Genomic DNA, 25,497 nt, shown 5'->3' with positions numbered 1-25,497 from the left:
GGGCTGGGTTTGAACCTACCACCTCTGGCATATGGGGCCAGCGCCCTATCCCTTTGAGCCACAGGCGCTGCCCCAAACTCTTTATCTAACCAAAGGCTAAGAAGAGAGCCCAAAGTCTCTTCTAACTGCTATAAGCAGATGCTTCTATCAGCTGCAGCTGCTTCCCACAATTCCACAGACTGTCTGCATCATCATAAGTTATGACTTTAAGGCATTTCTTTTGGTCACTCTGTATGAAATCACCACAGGACATCTGTGTCTATATTCTGCTGTTAGCCAATTTCCACCCCGTCCCATAGTAAGTAGGGGCTCAGCCCTAGTAGGTGGATTATCTTCTAGAATGTTATTCCTGAAGGTCCTATCAGTTCTATCTCCCAAGTAAGAAAAAAAAATCTCAATGTGAAGATCCTCCATCACCTCCATCACTGGTTCCTCCAGATCCTCCATCACCTCCATCACTGGATCCTCCAGATCCTCCATCACCTCCATCACTGGATCCTCCAGATCCTTCATCTCCTCCATCACTGGATCCTCCAGATCCTCTATCTCCTCCATCACTGGATCCTCTAGATCCTCTATGTTGTCCATCACTGGATCCTCCAGATCCTCCATCACCTCCATCACTGGCACATCATCCTCCCTGATGTTCTCCAACTTGGCAGCAAATAAAGACTAGCAAATATGTGTTATCTAAAGCCTACAATTACCTCAAAACATACATTAGACGTGTGTGATTCACGACTCAACTCAATTTGCCTACATGATATTTGAAGGTGATCTTGAATTATTCCAAAATGTCTGGTCTGTACACATGGCTCCAAGGCTGCCCTGAAACCACACCCCTCTGAGCAGCTGGCCTCCAGAAACACCAGGGTTAGGGGCAGAATTAGAATTAGAGTAGAGTGAGGGTTAAGGTTAGAGCCAGAGCTGAGGCCAGAGATGAGTTTGAAGGATGGGGTAAGTTACCCCCAGAGGGAAAGAAGGAGAATAATTTGAGAGGGTGTAAAAACCTTGTTCAAGCCAAGAGTTAGAAATGGGAAATCACAAGTCTGATGATCTAGCCAGATTGGCCAACTACGGGAGCAGGTGTGTGGCAAAGCTATTGAGGAATTAGGGGAGTGTGGTCACAGTGAGGCTGAAAGAGAAGAAGGGAGCCCCCGATGTTTCCAGAGGCCTGTGTTCTCCAGCTGCCTCTGTCTCATGAACTATATCTGACTTCAAAGGCCACAGTTAGGGTGGACGTGGGTTTCATCACAAAGTGGAATAATAGAGCAGAAAGAATGCTCATGGCATTTGCTAATGATCACGCACAGAGAAAGGAGAAGGCTTTGGCCCTTTCAAAAGAAGATAGAAATTCAATACATCCTTAAAAAAGCTGAAGTCAAGGGTCAGTTTCAACTGGTATTGAATACAAGATGTACATGGAGAGAGGGGAAAAGCAATCCGCTCAAACAGGAGAGCAGAAATGAGACGTTTGTGACTTTCTCAATGGAAAGGCTGAGTCTTGCTATTCAGGATCAGGAAGCTGAGATTCTCTTTCTCGGGGGCAATGACCAGACAGCCCTCCACTCTTCACCCTGGTGTTTCTGGGCAGATCTGATCCTCTTGAATAGACTTGACCACTTCCTCTGAGTTTTCTTAAGTCAAACTAGCTAGAAAGCACAGACAAAAAAATGCGTATCATGTATAAATTAGCCTCACGTGCCTGTGGGTAAATTGCATGCTGTGTGGTGGTGGTGGCCAAGACAGAGATTGCAGGGCGTGTGTATACTAATAACGCTTGTCAGCGTGAATGTGCTACCTCTTCTCCTATTATGCAGGGAAAATATTAAAGATTAGGTGATATTTTAATACTTACTGGAAGAAATAAAGATAAAAATAATAAAGAACTTTTCTGGGGGTGGGGCAGGAAGAATTTTGGAGGTGTTAGTATAACCAGAACACAAAGATGGTGAGGATATGAAATGTGTGGGGGAAGAGAAGGGGAGATATCTGAATATATGGAATCATTGGAATTATTCAGCTAGACAACAAAACAGCCAAATAACAGATAATCTGGAATCTATCTGGTATTACAAATAAATAAAATTCCAGCACATAAGAAGATTAATGCTAATAAGTAATTATTATTATTTTTTTAATGAGACAGAGTCTCACTTTGTCACCCTCAGTAGAGTGCTATGGCATCACAGCTCACAGCAACCTCCAGCTCTTGGGCTTAGGCGATTCTCTTGCCTCAGCCTCCTGATTAGCTGGGACTGTAGGTGACTGCCATAATGCCCAGCTATTTTTTTTTAAATTGCACTTTGGCTAGGGCCAAGTTCGAACCCACCACCCTCAGTATATGGAGCCAGCGCCCTACTCATTGAGCCATAGGCACCACCTGCTAATAAGCAAAATTTATGTGACACTGTACAGGTTATAAAGAACATCTATATACATATAACATAAATTTTGCATTTCCAACAACCCCACGAAATGAATGTGGTATCATTATCCTCGCTTTACAGGTGAAGAAAGGTCTTAAATGACAGGCTCAAAGGCACAGGACCAGAGTGGTCAGGGAATGCACAGCTAAGCTGCTGGAACTAACTGCCCCAAAACAAAGGGGATCAATAAACAGAAGCATGTGTCTTACAATCTGTTCATCAGTCAGTAAAATTAACTACAGCTTAACAAAGAAGTTACAGGCATTACAGCGTAACCAATATGTTAGTAAAACTTGTGACAATTTGGTGAATGTGTGAGTTTTATTTCTTTTATGTGTTTTTCCCATTTTTGCAACATGTTAGTTGCAAAGAATAGCTCCAATATTTTTGTAATGGCTATAATAATTACGTAGTTGACAAAAGATTTATGATCTGATGGAATATCCTTTGATTACTTTCTGAACTGAAGAAGACAGACTCCTGGCAGGGCCTGTTCCATCCTGTGCCTCCTGTGGAATTATTTTGGAATTCTTCTCACACAGTAGAAGTGTTCTGCAGGAAGGAAAAGGTCCCATACATTGTGCATTCACCTTCTGAATATTTTGTTGTGATGTATGAACGAAGACAGGCTTATTGCTCTTTTAAATAGCTTTAATTTTTTTAGGGGGGGGGATAAATTCTAAGGGATGAAAGAACAGATAAGGAAATGAATGAAAATGAAAAGTTGAGAGATTAATTGAGGGTAAAATGCAGTACAGTTGGGCGCTGTCCTCTATTGGATGTTCATTACACCCACTAATGGATAATACATAATTATGAAGATACTGTCACGACAACACACAAGTCTACTGATTTTGCCTTCGTGAGTACATTATCCTCTTCCCTTCATGAGATTAGAATGAATGGAGGGAGTAACGAGATTCTCCACAAATTAGTCATTCATTTTCATTCTGAGAAAAGAAAGTGAGCCATATTTTCAGCATTTTAACTGAGATCTAGCAAATGAGAACTTTACAAAGTAATTATTTTAAAAGAACTATTTCTATCTTAATAGTAAATTGATAAAATGATAGCAGTGTTAGCCTCAAGGTAAAATATTAAAGTGATTTTACCACCATGAAGGAAATACCATCTGCAAATGATGTTGATACTGGTAATTGTATCAGCACAGATACCTTAAAACATAGTAGGTAAAACTGCTGTATTATTTAATCAGGTTTTTGGTTTTTGAGACAGCGTCTGACTCCATCAGCCTGGGTAGAGTGCCATGGATGTCATCATACCTCACTGCAACCTCTGATTCTTAAGCTCTAGAGTTCTTCTTGCCTCAGCGTCCTGAGCAGCTGGGACTACAGGTGTGCACAAGGCCCAGCTAATTTCTCAATTTTTATCAGAGATGGGGTCTCACTCTTGCTCAATCTCTTCTTGAACTCCTGCGCTCAAGCAATCTACCCACCGTGGCCTTCCAGAGTGCTAGCATTACTGGTGTGAGCCACTGATCATGAACTAATCCATTTTTTTTTATTATTCAAAAGATATTTTTACTACATACTTACCAAAAGCAAAGCCCTGTTCTAAGTGGTATAGGAAATAAAAATAATTTAGTACACGCTCCTTGCCTTCAAAAAAGGGATGATCAGAGAAACAATAGAAAGAAGAACAGTAAGAACAGCATCAACCTTGGGCACTTCCATGGTGCTTAGCCTAGTACCTGGTACTGATTACTCACACCGGAGTTAAAGCCCCACAATATCCCTGTAAGTGTATGTGCTTCTCTTCTTACTGTATTAGATGAGAAAGTGGAGGCTTAGAATGTTTATCTATCTCTATCAGAGAATAGAGATAGATGTTGTTCTACATAAATCAATTTCCAGATACCTGAAGAAGCATTCAAAGACCCTACATCTGTATATTCTAAGAGTACTTGTACCTGTTTTAGGAAGTTTTTACTCACCCTGGGTAGAGTGCCATAGCATCATAGCTCACAGCAACCTCCAATTCTTGGGCTTAAGAGATTCTCTTGTCTCAGCCACCTGAGTAGCTGGGACAATAGGAACCCTCCACAACACCCAGCTAGTTTTTTTTTATTTTTGGTAAAGATAAGATCTCAGTAGAGACAGGGTCTTGCTCTTGCTCAGGTTGGTCTAGAACTGCTGATCTGAAGCAATCCACCCACCTTGGCCTCCCCGTGTGCTGGGGTTAGAGGCGTGAGTCACCACACCGGCCAAGATTTTGAATGAACTTGTGCTACATGTATGGCACAGCTGCACCTTAAACAGAGCTCTGGAAATCTTTCTGTAATAGCTTAGGGCACTCATGCTGTACTCAGAGGTTTTGTCCTGTTTTACCCTGGTGACCTCGTGGACTACAGCCCTTACTCTGAGTGCGGACAGACCGACAGGATCTGAAATAGCTATGGTTATAGGTAAAATGAAAGTGAATTATCTCCGAATGAAGCCAGCATGAGTTTGTTTTAAACAAAGTAATGGATTTTTGAAATAAACTTTGTGTATTTTGGCTGCTCTGGGACTTTTAGTTATTTGTTTGCTTGTCTCTCTCTCTCTTTAGTTCTAAGCTGTGTTTTGAGTACTTCCCTGCTGGTGTAAAAGAGATGATGCAATTGCATATGTTGGGAGGAGAAAACGTGAACAAGGCTTTATCGTCTATAATTTGTTCAGGGTCACTCAATCCATAGCACAGTTTATTAATCATTTAATCTGAAATCATTAGTATGGTTTGGAAAGCTGTCAATTTTAGCTTCCAGAACAAAACTGTCCATTTCTACGCACATGATATTACCTTGTTGAAGTTGTATAGTTCTCCTCTCCTAGAATACCACATAGTTGAGTAGATGGAAAAAGGATAAGAGGAGAAGGGGTTAGAACAAGAGCTGTCGTCCAGATGTCCGGTAATGGTGAATAACAGCTGGACTCAGCAGCTAGCCCTCCTCATAATGCAGCCCCTGACCTGAGCTACCATCATCCTTGAAGAATCAATTCCATCCTTACTACTTTCCCATTGCCCAAAAGTACAGATCAAGTTGACCAAACCTCAAAGTAATCTTCAAATACGGAACCTAGATTTGTGCATATTTTCAAGCTGATAATGGTGCTCTGAGACCCTATATAAATTCGTGAATAAGTAGTAAACCTGAAGCTCTTGATTCTAGAAATGTCAATAAAAAGTTCTGATAAAACAGACCAGGAAAGAGGTCCTGTTGGCATTGCTGGCAGCATCTTTACTTGTGATTTATAACAGAGGCCAAATGTGAATGAGGAATCCTCACCATGCTGTGGGCCCCGTGCTTTAATTCGGTGTAGATACAGATGTTCCTACACTGAGGTGTGTTGCCCAGGTGATGGAGACTTCCTTGTGGTAGTGAGTTCCCTGAACTCTGGTTCTCCCGTGGAAGGATGGGTGCTGTGTGCTGGGATGGGGAGAAGTTGGAGCCAGTCACTTCTGAGGTGTGCTGTGCAGGTCCTTGGTCTGGGCCTCGCGGCTGTGGCTCACAGGCCTTACTGTCCTTAATCCCCACCTCCTGTATTTGCCTCCGCTGAGGTCTTAGTCAATTGGCAAACTTGTAATCATCCTTCAAGTTGGTATCTTCAGTGCTTCTGGTTTGGGCACCCTCTACTCTAAAGCATACCAGTGAAGTGTGTCCTCCATGAGCTGCCTCAGTGCCTGAGACCCTGCTCTGCCGAGCTGCGGTCACATCATCTTCCTGCCTGTCAGTCATTCCCACTGTGAGCCTCTTGCAAAGGGCAATGTGTTTTATTAGGTTTACATTCCTGGGTCTAATATAGCGTCCAGAATGTTATAGTTCCTCATGTAATATTGTTTGGATGTGATTATACTCCTTTGAGAATATATGATTCAAATTTACCTATATTAGATAATGGGATTAAACTGCTTGAACAAGAAGCTCCCAAATTATTCAGTGTTGAAGAGCATGGAACTTTATCCTCATGGGTGACAAGCAGAGTCAGTTACTGATGGCTCGCTTCACGAAGCCATTCATTTCTTCTTCAATATGTAGTCCCAGGTCACTGTGCACATGGCCATCCCAGGCAGGAGAGGCAGGAGCAGAGCAGGCGGACCTCCCCAGAGTGGCCAGCAGCACCTGGGTTCAATCTCCTTGATTGGGGCGTCACCCTCTGATGATACCTACCCGCGGGAAGCTGGGCATTGGTTCTACTCTTGTGCTCATGAAGAATGGAGAACACACATTTTGGTGGACAGCTGGTATCCTCTGCTACAAGACCTTTCCTCCAAACTTCCACTTTTTATTTTTAAAAGCTTGACTATATTCCCCATTATTTGGCTTCCATATATCACATCATGTTTGCCTTCTAACTCTTCTTTCTGATCTTAGAAACTCAGCAGTTCCTCTTTTTGATCCCAGAACTCTCCTTCTCCCCCGCCCCCTTCCTATCCAGCCAAACCTAAGACCTTAAAGGGAGTCATTAATTAACTAAGAGAATGAGAGAGTTGGGAAGCAGAGGGATAGCAGCAGTGACTGCTAAATACATTTGGACCCTAAGAGGAAATAAAATAATAGAAGGCAGGGATAATGACTCATATCTTTGACTGCTTATTTTCATTTTGAGGACTCTAAAGAATAATAATAAAGAGAGAAGGCAGAAAAGGAAAAAAACTGGAAATAAAGGAAGACTGACCAAATAAGAGCAGCAAAGGTGATCTGTGGCAGAGACGTGAAGGCAGGCGGGGGAGCAGGAGAGCTCTAGTGTAGAAGAAGGGAAGGTCCCAGGCGGGCCCTGGGTGAAGCTTCTGGCCTGGTGATGCTGAAGGCAGCTCAGTAGACAGGCATCCAGGCTGGTGGCTAAATGCATATCTCTGGCCGCCTTAGGGTAGTCCTGAGTTGGAAGCAGGGGAAAAAATTGGGGAAGCTCCTGGTTATAATGAGGTCCTGGCCATTTGGGGCTAATTACGACAGAAGTGATTGTGTAGCTTCCTGGACTGTCCAGAGATAGCAGTCTGGCCTCTTGCAAGTCTGACTTATGGCAGGCTTACTTCCTGCATTGCTTATTGTTGTATGGGTCCAATTTCTGTTTTTCTATGATCTCTCCATTTATATATTCGGTCTTTCAAGGCAGATGTGGACACAGAGTTTTCTATTTTAGTTTAAATGTGATGCCAACCATGGATGAAGGAAGACTTGGGTGCACTGGCGTTTAGGGAGAGCTAGACCCTAAAAGAAGCAACTGTTAAAAGAACTGAAATAAGGAACAACGTGACTCCCTACAGGAGGAGCAGCTACTAATGTGGTGAGGGCTTCTTCATGCAATAGGTCAAGCGCTGTCTCTATCAGCAAGAATAGAACTGAAAAAGATTGATCTTACAAACAGAGGACCCAGAGTGCGTTGGTAACCCAATATTAACGAGCAATTGGATAGGAAGTAGAACTTACTTAGAACTGTGTGAGCAATGCCTTAAAGGTGTAAAGCCTCTTGGTATGGGGCAACCCAATAAAAACAGCTGTGGCGAAAGGGAGGGTGTTCAATGGAGGGATTTATAAGCCCTCCATTTGTCACAGAGAAATGACAATCCCTGATTTTAGATCTGAGCCTGTTTCTGAGGTGACAGCTTTGGAGCATCTTTCCTGGGACCATAGCATGTCATACCAGATTTCTGTTTATTGTTTCTCTGCCAGCCCTTAGATCTGGCCAGATCTGTCTCTGGCACCTGCCTAATCCAGTGCCAACATGCCTCTCCCTTAGTTTCTGCCTCTGCGACCCCTAAATTGTGCGAAATCAGCAAGCACAGGTGCTACTGACCACACCAACATTCTCACACCTTTGAAATTTGCTACTGAGGACATTTCTATTTAGCTACTATTACGGCAAATAGTTAATTATTCTGTCCTTTAAAGGAGAATTCTAAGAATTACATTTTAGAGTAAACTTTAGTTACTGTAGAATGACTTGCTTTCCTGTATTAATTATTCATGTCTAGAAATATTTAAACTAGTGGACATAAACTTCTCTGATAAATACCACTTAATTGGGCAATTAAGTGACTTTTCAACAGAAATGGCTAGAATGCCTCAGCCTGTCTTTAAGGGTGTGTTGTAGTGATGCAATTCCTTTCAAAGGGAGAAAATATTACAGTATCTGTTAGCTTAATTTTTCCCACAGGTATAATAGGAATATCATGGAGTGAAGGCCATATAGTTGAGAGAGAGGAGTGTGTGTGTATGTGTGTGCGCCCACTGACTAAGTTGGTTTTGTTGGGTTTGTCATGAGTCAGTACAGTCTAGGGAGCTAAAAGAAGCTGGTAGATGGGAAGCCCTCTAATTCTGAAGTTTTGTCTTTGAAGATGAAAAGTGAGGGAATAAGTCTTGTCTGCCCAGAGTCAAATCTCTGGCTATGTTCATGCGTAAGACTTTCAGCAAACCGAAACAAGGACATTGAATAAGTTCAGGACCTGAAGCAAGAGTGATGAGTAAAGGGCATCATGAATCCAGAAATGGGAGGGTCGGATACCATCAGTGTCTCTGTCACTAACGCACGTCTACAGCTGCCTCCTGTACCAGAGCTTCTGTCGTAGAGATAACAGTCTGGGAGGCTCCAACGACAGACAGTGCTCTTCCCAGTGTTAGAGTCTAGACATCCGAGATCAAGGCGCCAGTAGGTTCAGCTTTCTCTGAGGCCTCTCTCCGGGTCTTGCAGACCTCCATCTTCCCCCGTCACATGTCACCTGGGGGTGTGCATGGGCTTGTGGTGTCTCTCTGTGCCCAAATTTCTTCTTCTTCTAGGAGTCCTCCAGTCTTACTGAATTAGGACCCTGTGACCTCATTTTAACTGCATTACCTCTTTGCGGACCTCATCTGACGCAAACCCAGTCACAGCCGGAGGTACAGGTGGTGCACTTTCACCTACAAGCTGTGGGGAGCAGGGTTCAGCCCATAAGGTGCTAACTGCAGTGAAAGGATGCTCCTTTATTCCATGCATGCGGGGAAGACAAAAACAAAATTCCTATATTGAAACTAATTTGGAATTGCATCTTGACTCCTAGGAAAATATTAGAAAACTGGAATTTAAAAATTTTATTTTAATAAAAAGTCTACGTATTTTGCAGAAAATCATTTCTGAAAAAATGAAACATTTATACAACATATTGGCAATTAAATGTGATGTTTTAATTTTAAAAAGTCCATTTCAAAAGAAAAATATTCATCATCTTAAACATTTTAACATATAGAAATAACATATCTAATAGTTTTAAAAGCATGTGATATTTAAAATATAATATTGCTATAAAGCTATCTTATGTGCTATTATTATAGAAGAAAATGTGAATAGATTTTATAGTAATAAATGAAAAGAACAGTTTAACATAAATATTTGAATCAAAACAGAATCTAGTAATGAAATTTGATTTTCAGTTTACATAAGGGAAAATATTTAAATCACATGGGTATCTTCGACTTCAAGATATTGTATAATAAATATATTCGTTTGGGCTAAATGGCACCGTTGGTTTGGGTGTAATTAATCTAGAGAGTGTCTGGGGAGGGTCTTAGTAACATTGGACTCCATGCTCTTCCCTCATGATAGGGTCACCCCAAGAAGAAATACATCCCCAACACAGAACCTAGGTCTGCAGCCTCGATCCTTGGTCATAAAATACCTTTAGATATTCCAGCAGGACGTTGCCTGTACTTCTCATGAATTTCTTTTTGATCAATTTGCTCAGCCAAGAAAATTTCTGAGGTATTCATCAGGTTATTAAGTTCATACCAAGTTTATCTGGTTTATGCTAATTAATCCAAATAAGTTGGCATATAGGTTGATTCTAAGTGAAATTGTGAAAGGTTTTCTTTGCTGACTTCCCCTCAGAACAGCTTTGTCCTCACTGGGGGACCACGGGAGCCTCCCTCCTGGACCACCCTTCCTGAGGTAGAACTTCGGCTTGCCACCTTAACCCTGGTCCCCTGCCACAGCTTGTTCAAATTAACATTCTGCCGGCTCCTTTACCAATTAACTCTTCCAAACCTCCTTTAGGGCTTCTAACAGTGGGATTTTTAAGACCCTCTGGCAAACAGGTAACAACACTTTCCCCTACTAGAAAGTCCAAACTCATCTCACACAGAAAGTCTCTAGTTCAGTGTTTAGAGTGCCATTATTTTTTAGCGTTCAGAGTTCCATTATTTTTACAATTTAAGTTAAATTGCATTTAACTTAATATCCTAAATGCTTACTTTCTTGGAGGACATTGGTTTGGCGAGAAAGAGTGGAAAGTTGAAGGTGTTTGTATCTGGAGAAACCAAACTTCTGAGCAGTATACTCTATTCTCTCCAAAACAGCAAACGGGACAAAACCGTTTCAGCCACCTGATAAATGCCCCAGGTTGCGCGCCTTCCTATTCCCTTTGCTACTAACTACTGCATAGTACTATCTGCTGCATAGATGGCAAATAGAACGATAGTCATAACCAGCAAGGGAATGAGAACTTCACGTAGAACTCGAGAATCGCTCCCCAGCTTGTTTTTCTCAGAAGACAGCTTGAACACTTAGCTTGACACTCTGCAGCCGTGCTGCAACTCTTCATTAGTTTGTAGGTAAATGTGCAAGGATAAAATCTAAAGCAATTTCTACTTTCTATTCATTTCTAAGAACCCCACAATTTCTGAGGCTCCTGCTAAGAAATAGGCACCCATTTTTCTTACTGTTTTCTACATGAGCAAATACAGGTAAAAATTTGATTTATACAATTTCAGTATTGGACACCTTAATTGCTGCTTTTGAAATGCCAAGACAGAAACAAACTGTTCAGTATTAGTCTATTTTGCAATAATTCTGGAAAGGGACAATTTTATTTTTCTTGCAAATTCCAGATAGGCATTAACATCTGAACTGGAAAGGGAAAAAAATAAATAAATACATCCAGTCAGACAAGAGAAAAAACAAATTATATTTTAAGCCTAGTCATGCAAACTACAGTTTTACCATGGAGTATTTGGGTTTGGGGGAACTGTTAATGGAGAGATAAACCTAGATGGACTAGACCTCATCAGCTGCCTTTGTGCAGAGCTGAGGCTGACAGCACTTAGGAGAAGCCAACTGAAAGCCAAGTTGGATTACTGAGCAATGCTGGACAGAGTGGCTGCCTCCTCGGATTTATGTACGAGATGGCGCCCTTCAGAACACTCCCTGGGCTCCCACAGAGAGCACCATGAACTGTGGACATACAGTTCTCCAAATGGGTACTGTTCAATTATGTGCATCTCTCTGATATCATAATTTGTTTAGTATACATCATTTATGAATCCCTGATACTAAGGTGCTACTCGGAAGGGTGCTGGGTAAATAATTAATGGACTAGCATAGTGTATTCACTGACATACTATTTGTTAACTGGAAATGCTGCTTTGTAAGTGTGTATCCATACAGACTGAGTATCCCTTGTCTGAAATGCTGGGGACCAGAAGTGCATCAGATTATGGATTTTTTTCAGATTTTGGAAAATTTGCAAATCCACAATGAGATTTATTACCTATCTCCAACAGGATCCAAGTCTAAATGTGGAATTCATTTCTGTTTCATAGACACCTCATATGACTGTGTACAGTCTGAAGGTTAATTTTATACACTATTTTTAATAATTTTGTGTATAAAAAGGGTTTTATAATTTGTATTTTTATTATAAATTAATATGAGGGTATAGATGTTTAGGTTACATAGCTTTCAATTCTATGGTGAAGTCCAAGTTGCAGCTGTGCCCTTCACCCAGGGCTGCTGAACACCCTCCCTTGTGCACGTCAGGTGAGCTCCCACCAGTTGCCCTCCCTCCTTCCCCTTCTTCTTTCCCACCTCTCCCCTCCCCCTTGCTAGGCTAGACTTGTTTTTTTTCTTTTGTGTGGGTATGTAGTTGTTTATATACTGGCTTTATGTTAATATTGAGTACATTTTTTTTTTTTTTTTGCAGTTTTTGGCTGGGGCCAGGTTTGAACCCACTGCCTCCAATATATGGGGTAGTACCTTACTCCTTTGAGCCACAGGCGCTGCCCTATATCGGCTATTTTTTTGAAAAAAAGTTTTGACTGCATTTTGACCACATGTCACATGAGGTCACATGTGTAATTTTCCACTTATAACGCTAAGGAGAAGCTCACAAGTTTCACTTTTTTTGTGTGTGTGCTTCCTTCTTAATGTGTTTACTTTTTAGCTTTATTCAAATTTATATGAGGGTACAATATGTAGGTTATATTTTTCTTTTTTATTATTTTTTTTAATTAATTAAAGTTTCACATTTTGAAGCATTTTTTATTTCAGATTTTTGGATTAGGAGTGATAAAACTATACTAACATACACATAGGTTCTCCAATATTTCTGAGTTATGGGACAAAAATACAGATGGAGGCCCATATACCATGTCTAAATATTTGAAAATTATAAATCAATTTTACAATTGTTAAATGAAATAAGTTCTACTGTCTTTATTCTTCTACCTTGATAAATATTCCTTTAAAACATCTAAATCCAAAAATAATATAAATATTTAACATATATTGCTTATATGTAACTAAAAGTCAGCAAAATATCAATTATGACTGAGCTTAATCATTGATGCACACGTCTAGGCCCAGGCTATGGATTAGCTGCGCAGACTAAGTCATAAAATGCAACATACATAATTCACAAATTACCGTGTATTCTGCAGTCTTAGTTTTCTTTTCTTCATTTTAATAAAACCACTAAATATGTTGCTATCATCAATATCCTCACATACTTTTTGGTCCTAACGATTGTTATGTCAAATTAGCAAGGTTTTTGTAGATGTCATTGTAATTTTTAGATTGTTATTTATTAATTTCAATGTGTAGAAATGACCTTCTACTAAGAAAGTACCAACTGAAACTGTCACTGAAATTTTTAAAGCAATATTTAGATCCAGCACTCAGGTTTGTATTTAAATATTATAATGGGTCCTATAAGATAAAGTGTCACTCTTTCATAGAATATTATAAAACATCTTAATATTATAATTCACCATCACAAAATACAATTTTCATCACCTCTTCCAACAAGAGCTAGATCTATGTGGTTATGTGAAGACTTGGCCTGAACTTCTCCCTTGTTACAGCTACACCTGCGTAGACACAAGTTTAATGGGGTAATGAACTGTGTAATAGTTCATAATGTTCGTCACCTTCCATGGGCCACTCCTGAGACACTATGCTATCTCTTGAGTACCTCAGGGAACAAGTTGGAACATTAAGAGAAGCAAGAAAAAAAATCTTTCAGTCATTATAGGGAAATAATTATCCTTCAACAACCAATTGTGTCCATGAAGATTAATTCCATTTTCTTTCCTCTTACTGAAGTGATTCTACTGCTTAAATCTGCCCTGCACAACAAAGAGTCTCGACCTCTGACAACAAGATATCACAGACCTTCCCAGTGTTGGTCTGTGCTCACCTTCCTGCGGGAGAACGCAGATAAGGGATGGAGGGAGGGACGTGTCTCTGCCTAAAATTGGCAAGTGCGAACCCTGAGCGTGTCTGTGAACTGCAGGGCCCAACCCGGGGGTCTGGGATGCTCCAGGGTGTAGTGACTCTGCACCGCTGTCTCTGCCCCTCATATCTACAAGCTCCCAAGTGATGCTGAGGTGGCATCATTTTGGGTGCCTCTGCTCTCCGCTTGGCACAATGCACTGGGATAGTGTTGATTGCGATGTGCCCATTTCCACACTTTTAAATTGCCAGCTGTCATTAAGGTGGACCTGTGATCCTCTTGTCTATGTTTTGATATATCAGAGGTATTAAGGGTAACAAATTATAACGTCTCCTAGGTCAAATACAGTTTCAACCCAGCTGTCATGTATTGTGGGTTTGAAAGCTGCCTCTGTCTGAAAAGGACTCTGCTCTCTGTAACAGCTCAGCAGAGCCAAGACAGCAGGCAGTGCCGCACTCTAGGGGCAACTGCTCCTCTCCTCCATCAGTCGGGGTCACAAGTCCTCATGGCCAATCCCGCCCCTTTCCTCCAGAGTGCTGCAGGTACCTGGGGATCATTCCCAGAAAGCCTTGGACCCTGGTAGAGAAGTGACTAGATATGAGTGCAGTTGACGTGGACAGTTGTCACTCTTGCAGAATAAAGCCATGCATTTGTTCTTCTCTCCAATGTGAGCCAAACAGTCATGCGAGTGTACGGGAAAAAGAGTTGGCAAAGCTTTCACAGTTGTTTTTAGAGAGATACACTACAAATTTCTGATGCTAATAGTATCATTAGTGATGACCAAGTAATTTCTCTGTGGCCTTGTAATGTGTTTGTGTTTCATCAAGTTCAAGCCACCCGATATTAAAGGATTGTCTACTTTTGAGATTAAAATATAAAGCAATTCGATGAAAGTCTGTGTCGGGGGAGCATAGAAAAGCATTCCCACCTCCCAATCAAAGGTTGTAGTCAGGCCTGAGTCAGAATGAGCCAAAATATTTTCGGGTTTGTCTGAGCCCTTGTTTCTCCTCCCACGTGGCCAGAAAGGGAGTTGCTCTGTGCCTTACTGAGACCTCAGGTGCGGGCCTGAGAATGCCGTCAGGACTCAGTAAAGGTGCGAATGGGAAAACCACCAGCTACGCTGCTGTGGACCGGGCTTGTCTCTGTACTGAAGCACAAGCACTTGGTAGTGAGCGCCTTGCTGCTAATCAGGTGTAAATAACCACAGCGCTGCGAGAGGAGGCCGTGGACTTCCTGCAGCCCTGTCGTCCTGTGTGCATTGAACCTTTCATGTTTCTATGGCAATGAGACCAAGTACAGAGGAAGTACAACTTAAGCCCACAGTTGGCTTGATTTTCTTCTTATGTTTTAAAATGAGTGTAAGTATAAATATATAACCCTTTATTTGGCATGAACCATTTATACTTCTTAAGAATTTTATACAATCACAATTAATAGGGTCTTTGGATTTTTTTCTTTCTTTTTCTTTTTCTTTTTAGAGACAAGAGTTTCATTTTGTCGCCCCCAGTAGAGTGCTGTGGCATCACAGCTCACAGCAACCTCTAGCTCTTGAGCTTAGGGGAGTCTCTTGTCTCAGCCTCCCAAGTAGCTGGGACTACAGGCACCCCACCACAACGCCTGGCTATTTTTGTTGTTGTTGTTGCAGTTTTAGCTGGGGCCAGGTTTGAACCCACCACCCTTGGTATATGGGGTTGGCACCCTACTCACTGAGCCACATGCACTGCTCAGGTCTTTGGGTTTTTAAGAAAATACTTGATTTTAGATGTGAAAACTTATTCAGAGGCCATTTAATGAGAATATAAAGTATCAATGGCCTTACTGAAATGAATAAAAGTTTACAAAACAGGACTAAATATTCATCCTATAAGTCAAAATATCATGATACACATAGGTTTGAAGATGCTAAAAATTTGTCCTAAAAATCTATCTCAGTGGTTCTCAACCTATGGGGTCACAACCCCTTTGGGAGTCAAATGACCCTTTCACAGGGGTCATCTAAGACCATCCTGCATATCAGATATTTATGTTACAATTCATAATAGTAGCAAAATTACATTTATGAAGTAGCAACGAAGATAATTTTATGGTTGGGGTTCAGCACAACATGAGGAAGTGTATTAAAGGGTCACAGCATTAGGAAGGTTGAGAACCACTGATCTAGCCACTTCATGTTGAACAACAAAGCAAAAACTTCCAATTAAACAGTTCTGGGTAAGAATATCTTACTCTGAATTTGAACGAACAGTTTTGTTAAGATGTACTGTACAAGGAACCACTTGTTCCACCACCTTCTGCTTTGTCTACAGGAAAAAAGATGGGCCTTCCACAATGGTTCAGCTTTCAAACAATAGTTACTAATGGAAAAATAAAATTCTGTTTTGCCTTTAGAAAAATATGTGGAATTCTTTGGGTTTTAGTAGTTTGCCTTCTCTAAGAGCTAGGCATTGACTTTCCTAGGCGAATTTAGAATATTATTTATATCTAAAAAAAAATAGGTTCATAGTGATCTGGTACACATAAACCCTACACGGGGATGTTCTGATCTCAACTGAGTTGGGTTGTCAGAATTAAGTAGTTCATGAAATAAGCACACACACCCCCATTAAGTGAGGATGATTATTTTATTCTGCAGACTTGTAGATTGCCCATTATCATGCATATCTTCTATCTTCTGAAGGAATTTATGTGCACAGAGAAAGGGAAGAGGAGGGACTCTCAGTCTAAGATGGGAAATGGAAAATTCCTAGTTAAAATTTGAATGGGAAAAAAATATTTATTTCAGATGAAAAATTTAGACACATGCATTGAACTGAGAGCCTCACAGTCAATGTTAAGCTCATTAACCTATAAGAAAGGGGGGAAATACAGGCAGAATGACGACTTGCAAATTAAAAATGAATTATGAGAATTTGTTCTTAATTTGAAGAGGATGGGAGACAATGGCAGGGATGATTTTTAAAAGTCACAAAATGTTTTAAGTCACTTCTCTCACTTTCTATTATTGTAAGTCTTTGGTATGTTCTATCAGAAAAAAAAAATCCCCAAGTTAACTCCTTAGTAGGATCCCACCCACCCCAAAGTACCAGGAAAAACTGCTCTGCAACTTTGCATCCTCAACACCAGCACAACGCTCCAACTAAATATCAACAAGCAATTCTCAGTCGCTCTTTCTCAGCTGAACCTGCGTGACGCCCAAAGCAAGGGGGCAAAGTAAGTGTAGGACTCGCTTCATCTCTTTCTTGGCTCTTTGCTTCTTGCCAGGCCTTGGTCAGTGGCCGCAGCTCTGTGAAGCAACCAGGCGCCCGAGTGGGTGTCTGATGGGACGAAGTCAGAGAGCTCCTGACCAGAAACTCACACCCAGGAGAACTTGCCGTCATTCCTTTACAGAGCAGGGTGTCATTTTAGTTCCTTTAATGATAATACAGTCACATGCTGCATATACGACAGTGGCCTCGTAAGATTGTAATGGAGCTGAAAAACTCCTATCGCCCAGTGACATCATAGGCATTTTAAGGTTAGCCCAACACAGCTCGCCTTTAGGGTGGTGCAGTGAAAGGAACCCACTTGGCTGCCAGGCGTGTAGATGTGTGCGGCAGTGTCCAGGCCTTCACGTTGCTCACCCCCCCAGACTCACCCAGACCAACTTCCTGTTCTGTGAGTGCCGTTCATGGGGGGGGCCCCATACACTTGTACCATATTTTATCTTTTGTATCTTATTTTGACTATACTTTTCATGCTTAAATGTGTTCATATGTACAAATACCATTGTGTTCCAATTGCCACAATATTCAGCACAGTAACTTGCTGCCCAGGCGTGTAGCCTGGGAGTGACAGGCTGCACCTTGCAGCCGGGTTGTGTGTGTGGCTGGACCATCCGGGTGCGAGTAAGCACACTCTGTCAGGCTCACAAAATGATGAGATTACCTAGCAGTGCATTTTTAGGTCATATCCTTATCGTTAAGTGACACGGGTGCGTGATGACAATAATTTACTGGGCTATTCATATATGCCTGGCATGGTGCTGAGTGCTTTGTTTTTAATGCTGGATCATTTGAAAAAGTGCTAAGAAATATTGAATGCAGAGTTAGAATGTCCATTTTTAAATATAAGCTCTGTCACAGGCTGCTCTGTGGCTCCAGGCAATTCCAAACTTCTCTGAGACTCAGGATCCTGTCTGTTCACTTGTACCTCAACCCTTCGCTCCCCCGACTGTGATGGAGATGACAGTTCCTCAGTGAAGGTGATCTATAAACTGTAAGGTGGTGGCCAAATGTCAGCAGTGACTTTGATTAAAATTACACAGCAAATGAGCACTAGAATAGAAATGACCGTCCTGACAGCCAGAGCTATTTTTGTGGGGGAGAATGTTGGTGATCTTTTCCTAAAGCTAAAAACGCAGGTCAGAACTTTCTTCTCAAGAACTAAGGTCCAATAACATTATAATTAACAGAGTGTTTATTTTTGCACATTCAAACCCACATACATTTCTCCACTACCAATAAATAAAACTGTAGCTTCATCAGATGCTCTCTGTAAAGTCTGTGAATAACTCCCAGCTTTACTCCTTGGGTCTCATGTGAAGCCAGGTCATTTCTTAGTTGAGGCGAGTGGGACATTGCCAGGAAAGAGAAGCAGAAAAAGCATAGAATTGCCTTTTGGAATGTTTTTTCCCCCAAATGATGAATCTGGTAGAGAACCCTTGTTAATAATTTTTTATTAAATGATAGCTGTGTACATTAATGCAATCATGGGGTACAGTGAGGTGTTTTCATATACACGTGAAATATTTTCATCAAACTGGTGAACATAGCCTTCATGTCATTTTCTTAGTTATTATGTTAAGACATTTATATTCTACTTTTAGAAAGATTCACTTGTGTAAGATAAACCATAGAGGTAATCCCGTCAATCACCCTCCCTCCACCCATCCACCCCCCTTCCCTCCCATCCCCATATTCTTAGGCTATAATTAGGTTATAGTTTCATATGAAAGCTATAAATTAGTTTCATAACAGGGCTGTGTACATCAGATACTTTTTCTTCCATTCTTGAGATACTTTACTAAGAACATTTTCCAGTTCCATCCATGTGAACATGAAGGAGGTAAAGTCTCCATCTTTCTTTATGGCTGCATAGTATTCCATGGTGTACATATACCACAATTTATTGATCCATTCATGGATCGATGGGTACTTGGGCTTCTTCCATAACCTAGCAATTATGAATTGGGCTGCAATAAACATTCTGATACAAATATCTTTGTTATAATGTGATTTTTGGTCTTCTGGATATATACCTAATAAAGGAATTGCAGGATCAAATGGCAGGTCTATTTTTAGTTCTCTAAGTGTTCTTCAGATGTCTTTCAAAAAGGAACATATTAGTTTGCATTCCCACCAGCAGAGTAGAAGTGTTCCCTTTTCTCCACATCCATGCCAACATCTCTGGTTTTGGGATTTAGTAATATGGGCTAATCTTACTGGAGTTAGGTGGTATCTCAAAGTAGTTTTGATTTGCATTTCTCTGATGATTAAGGATGGTGAGCATTTTTTCATATATCTGTAGGCCATGTGCCTATCTTCTTTAGAGAAATTTCTTTTCAAGTCCCTTGCCCAGCCTGAGATAGAATCACTTGATCTTTTCTTGCTGATACGTTTGAGTTCTCTTTGGATTCTGATTATTAAACCTTTGTTGGAGACATAACCTGCAAATATCTTCTCCCATTCTGAGGGATGTCTGCTTGCTTTACTTTCTGTGCTCTTGGTAATTTTTAAAACTACATGACCGAATGGTAGTTTGATCAAGCTGTGCCTCCACCCTCCCAGCTCTCTTAGGACACCTCAGTAGAAGTCAAAAAGAATTAAGGTGTGGGCTAATGCCTTCTCCTCTCTCCTCTATACAGATGCCTAGAAGCCTACTTTTCATTATTTGTCTAATAAAGGAAGGTTTGATCTATGACAAGATAATGGCCAAGGTGTTGAGTTTCTTTGTAGTGATATTTTCTCATCTTTTATGTGAGAAAATGCAGTAATTTATTTCATCAATAAGTATATTAGGTTTCATGATGTGAACACTTATTAATATTTATAAATATTCTTTTATTACAGTTGAATAACTCATTAGCATGTTTTCTAAACAACAGATACTTATTTCCTCACAATGTCTGTGGGTCAAGAATTCAGGAATGGCTTAGTTGGGTAATTCCGGCTCAGAATCTCTCAATATGCTGTCAGGGAGCCTGGATGTGAAACATAGAGAGTTATCCCGAGAGCCTCCTACCCCAGGAAGGCTCTGAAAATAAAAGGTACAGGAAAAGAGAAAGGAATTAGTGCACAATGAAATTGTCTAAGAAGAACAGAAGACAGTGAGACCACAATTAGGCTAAGAAGGGACATGAGAAGTTTATGAAAATGGGACGAGAGAAGAGGCAATGAGAGTGGACGCTTAGTTTGCCCCCCTGCCGCTGGGCGCCAGTCAGTGTCTATACTCTTGTTTCTCTCCGGTCAGTGCCAAGAACAGACATCCTTCAGAGGTGGTGCTGAGGAGCACCTCTTTGGTTTGGGAGCCCTGGGGAGGAGGACAGGGGCTCTGGCTTCCTAGAGATATGGGGCAAGTGGGGATGGTTTTGTAAGGGATGAGCCCACAGTGGGCAATAGTGAGCATCCTTGCCACAGAACTGGCAAAAAGTCCTGGGCACATGGCTGACCACCACTTGGTCCAGGAAACAGACCTGCATGCCTTTCTAGCAGTGTTGCCTTCAGTCAAAGGCTGCTGACATCAGGGAGGCTGTGCCCTTTCCTTTTTTCATGGAATCACATGGCCCTTAAGTACATTCCCTTAGGAACTATTTCACTATTTTCACTATTGGGAAATTCCTTAGATGTGATTGACACCGACCTCCCATCAAATGGGAGACACTTCTTCAAAATACCAAGATTTTGCAATATTTAGAGCCAAAGGTTATAGAGTCTACTTTCTCATGAAGGCTACATGAATTGATCAAATATAGATTTTTGCTCAGGATCAAATTAATGCCTTTTAAGTAAATTGATTTTATTTTTATCGATTTGGGGGCACAAGTGCAGTTTTGTTACATAGAAGTAAAGTCTGGGCTTTTAGGGTAACCACCATCCAAATAGCAAACCCTGAACCTATAAAATGATTTCTTGTCTTTTACCCTCTTACCCTCTCCCCTCTATTCGGAGTCTCTGGTGTCTATCAGTCCATTGTCAATGTCCAGGTATACAGATTATTTCACTCTCACTTGGAAGTGAGAACATGTCGTATTTGTGTGTTTCTGAGTTATTTAACTTAAGATAACAGCCTCCAGGTCCACCCATGTCACTGTAAGAGACATGATTTCACTCTTCTTTATGGCTGGTTAGTATTCTGCGGTTACACATATCACATACTTTATCCAATCACCTGTTGATGGACACAGGTTGAGTCCATTTCTCTGATTCTGTGAATTGTGCTGCAATAAACATACAAGTTCAGGTATCTTTTTGATAAAATGATTTTTTTCTTTTGGGTAGATACCAGTAGTGGGACTGCTGGATCAAATGGTAGTTCCATTTTTTGTTCTTTAAGAAATCTCTATATTATTTTCCATAGAGATTATACTAATTTACATTCTACCAACAGTGTATAAGCCTTCCTTTTTCTCTGCATTCTCGCCAACCTCTGTTATTTTTTGACTTTTTAGTAATAACCATTTTGGCTGGTATGAGATGATATCTCATTGTAGTTTTAATTTACATTTCTCTGATGATTAGTGATGGTGAGCATTTTTTCAAATGCTTGCTGTAAAGCCTTTGAAAGGTAAATTAATTCCAGTTTTCTTATGCTTATAAAATGCAAAAACTAGGCAAACCAAATCTGGTTAGGGAGAGGCTCTCACTTTTTGGTTTTCTGCAGACTTTTAAAATTATAGAAGACACGTATACTTTGAAGTTGGCAATTTAAGTGTCAAAATGAGATATATCAAATAGTTCTTTGGGGAGGGGGGAACTTCCAGTAACCCAGAACATTTTAAATTAAAAGAAAAGACAAAACAAATCACCACTTTCAACAACTAAAAGACCAAAATATAAAGAAACAGATTTGAAGTGCCATAAGTTGGAGTATAATCAGTATATTTAGTAATCAGATACTGAGTGCTAGAGAATTTCAAAAGGGCGACCTTGTGAGGGGCTGTTATGGTCAAGGTCATAGTTAGAAAATCAGTTCAAATCTAGGCACATTTCATACTAGATGCATCAGGTGCTGGTGAGTTTGGGCATCAGGAATCTCAACATCCAAGATGCTTCAACTTCTGCTAAGAGGACTTAGGATTCCAGCCAGGAAACCCCAGGCACAAGAAAACCTTGAGCCTAACGAGAGAGGGGATCATGGAAAGGGATGCTGAATTGTGCTGTGCGCTACCAGCCCCTGCTGTCCTGACCAAGCCGCTCAGTCTCTCCCCAGACGCCTCCTCTGTGGACTCGCCCTTTGGGGTTAGGGAAGCAGCCTCTCGGTCTTCCTTTTCTTTCTTCTCCTCCCCATCCCCGTTCTCTCTAAGGGCCTTACACATAATGACTTTCCTCTGGGGCTTTGCTTGCAGGAAGTACATGCATTACCTGAGAGAAGTATATTATTTGCTTTCTACCTGCTAAGAAAATTTTCAGAAGAGGCTTTCTCTGAGCAGGAAAACCAAGTTAGCAAGGAAAAAAAAAACAAAAAAAAAAAAACAGAAAAAACAACAAACTCTCTAACTTACTCTTAAACTCTGACCGAATTTACTTTGCACAAGACATTACCCGCCCCCACTTTCTTTCCTCCTCTGCTTCTGAGAAGATTATGGGGCATTCTCTTAGCTTTCAGAGGCAATGTATCCCCACCAAGGGGACATTCAGTATTCAGTCACATACAAAGCCTACAATTCAGCCTTCAAGGGTTCATGGAGAAAGCTCTGTTGTTTGTGAAGACTGCAATGCCTAGTGACTTAATTTTAGGCTTTGCTCTTTTGCGGTAATTAAAAAATAATAGCTAAAGATGTTGCCAAGAAAAGTAAGGGATGTAAAATTCATTTAATTCACTTAAGAACTTCATGCTTAAAAATTTCAAAGTAGTAGCTTCTACAATGGATCCTGAAGGTACTTTCTGGAATGAAACCAGATATTTTAATTCACTTGTAAATGTAATTTCAGGCTCTTCTTCCTGGTGTGCCAAATAGTAATGAATTTTATACTAAAGAAATATTTAAGCTCAGTACAGAGCAAATTGTTTTTAAAGGAAAGGCTCACTGGTTCCTCCAACTGCCATTTTTTTCTATGTATTTTTATGCAACTTTTCTTTTCTTTTTGAGAAAGTGTAGATTGACATGCAGTTGTAAGAAATAATACAGAGGGCAGCACCTGTGGCTCAAAGGAGTAGGGCGCTGAACCCATATACTGGAGGTGGTGGGTTCAAACCCGGCCCTGGCCAAAAACTGCAAAAAAAGAAAGAAAGAAATACTACAGAGAGATCTGCCTGCCTTATACCTGGTCCCCCTTGATGGTCACATCTTCCAAACTTGAGGACAACCCCCCAACCCAAGGATGTTTCCTCATGTTGTCTTTCTAGCCACCCTCAATTCCTTACACTCTCACCCAGTTTAGACCCTGGCAACAACTAATCTGTTCTCTTTTCAAGATGTTGTATAAATGGAATCACAGTCTTGGGGGGAGTAACACTGCCACACACAAACCCTTTCCCCTCCCCCATCTCCTCTCCTCCTAAGACAAAGACACAAAGGATCTGGCTAGCCCCATCCCCCAGAAGTTCATGCCGAGAGACCCTAATATCCCAGGCAAGCTGTGGAATTTTCCCATTCCCTGTGCCCCAGAAGAAATGGATCTCTAACTGCCCCCAGCACAGATGCCATTTTTGCCTTGCCCAGGCAGGGCACCCTCACATATTGATAAACCTGGCCTGAAACTCTCCTCTGCAGCCTCATCTCTGGTGCCTTTGTTCACAGGACATGCATGCAGCTTTGGAGACTGGCTGTTCTTTCCTGGAGCATAGGTACCTGGAGGTACTGTAGGTAGCTGCAGGCACCAACACCTTGCTCTGTTATTGCTGAGGAGTGTCCCATGATATGGACGTAGCACAAAGCGTGACCTTCCACCTGCGGATCCACCAGGGTGGCTTCCAATTTTTTACTATCCTGAATAAAGCTGCTATGAACATTTATGTACATTAGGATGAACATTTACATTTTCATTTTTCTGAGATAAATTCCTGAACGTGTAATTGCTGGGTTGTATAGAAGTTGCGTGTAGTTTTATAAAAAATTCCCAGATTGTTTTTGAGAGTAACTGTGCCATTATACATTTCCCCTTATCATGTATGAGGCTACAGTATGTTTGTTCATTTGTTTGGTTGGTTTTGGATCCTCGGCAGCATTCGGCACCATCACTACTTTTTCTTTCAGCCATTCTGATGGTGTTGAGTGAGACCTTGATGTGGTTTAATCTGCATTTCCCTGATGACTGGCGACGTTTGGACGTCTTTTCATGTCCCCATCTGCCATCCGTATAATCCTCCTTGATGACAATATCTTCAGGTTTTTGCTCAATTTCCAATTGTTTGTTTATTTATATATTTTTATGTTTGGACTTGGAAAGTTCCTTATATATTCTGGACAATAGCCCTTTGTTAGATATTGGTTTGTAAGTATTTTCTCCTAGACCGTGGTTTGTATTCATCTCTCTTACCAAGGTCTTTTGCAGAGAAAAAGTTTTAATTTTGACGTAACCTAATTTATTGATCTTCCTTCATGGATCCTGCTTTTGGTGTCAAATCTAAGAATTCTTTGGCTAGGCTTGGATCCTGAAGGTTTTCTCTTATGGTATTCTTCTGAAAGTTTAATTGTTTTATGTTTTAAATTTAAGACTTTGATTCATTTTGAATTCATTTGTATGTAAAATGTGAGGTTTAGGTTGAGGTTTTTTTTTTTCCCCTTATAGGTGTCTAGTTATTTGTTCCAAACACTATTTATTGAAAAGGCTGTCTTTCCTCTATTGAAATTCTTCTTTAGCTTTGTCAAAAATCAATTGAGCTTATTCGATGGGTCTATTTCTAGGTTCTGTATTCTGTTGCCCTGATTAGGACGCAGAGTCTAGAAATCGCCCTGACCAGAACCACAATCTCAAGTGTTGCATATGTAATAAAGTTGTGCTGACTGAGTCCTCTCACTTCACTCTTCATAATCAAACACGTTTTATCTATTCCAGTTCCTTAGTCTTTCCATATAAATCTTAGAATGATCTTTATATTTCCAAGCAATCTTGCTGGGATTTTTATAGAAAGTTTGTTAAAACTGTATGTCAATTTGCAAAAAACCGACATCTTTGTTATGTGGAGTCTCCCAATTCAGCAATGGAGTGTATCTTTCCATGTATTTAAATCTTTGATTTCGGCTCGGCGCCTATAGCTCAACCGGCTAAGGCGACAGCCACGTACACCTAAGGAGGCGGGTTCGAATCCCCAGCCCGGACCCGCCAAACAACAATGACGGCTGCAACCAAAAAATAGCTGGGCGTTGTGGCGGGCGCCTGTGGTCCCAGCT

The 25,497-nt window shown here is 40.9% G+C and overlaps 1 protein-coding gene across 1 annotated transcript in view; it reads left to right on the top strand.

The window, feature by feature from the left end:
- Window positions 1-25,497, top strand: part of XKR4 (XK related 4) — a 414,876-nt gene that overhangs the window by 165,003 nt on the left and 224,376 nt on the right. The gene's annotated exons all lie outside the window — the stretch shown is intronic.

Source organism: Otolemur garnettii, unplaced genomic scaffold, assembly GCF_000181295.1.
Source record: "Otolemur garnettii isolate 467f Iridium unplaced genomic scaffold, OtoGar3 scaffold00071, whole genome shotgun sequence".
NCBI classification, from domain to species: domain Eukaryota; kingdom Metazoa; phylum Chordata; class Mammalia; order Primates; family Galagidae; genus Otolemur; species Otolemur garnettii.
The sequence above is the reverse complement of the archived record's forward strand: the minus strand, read 5'-3'. Positions and strand labels throughout refer to the sequence as shown.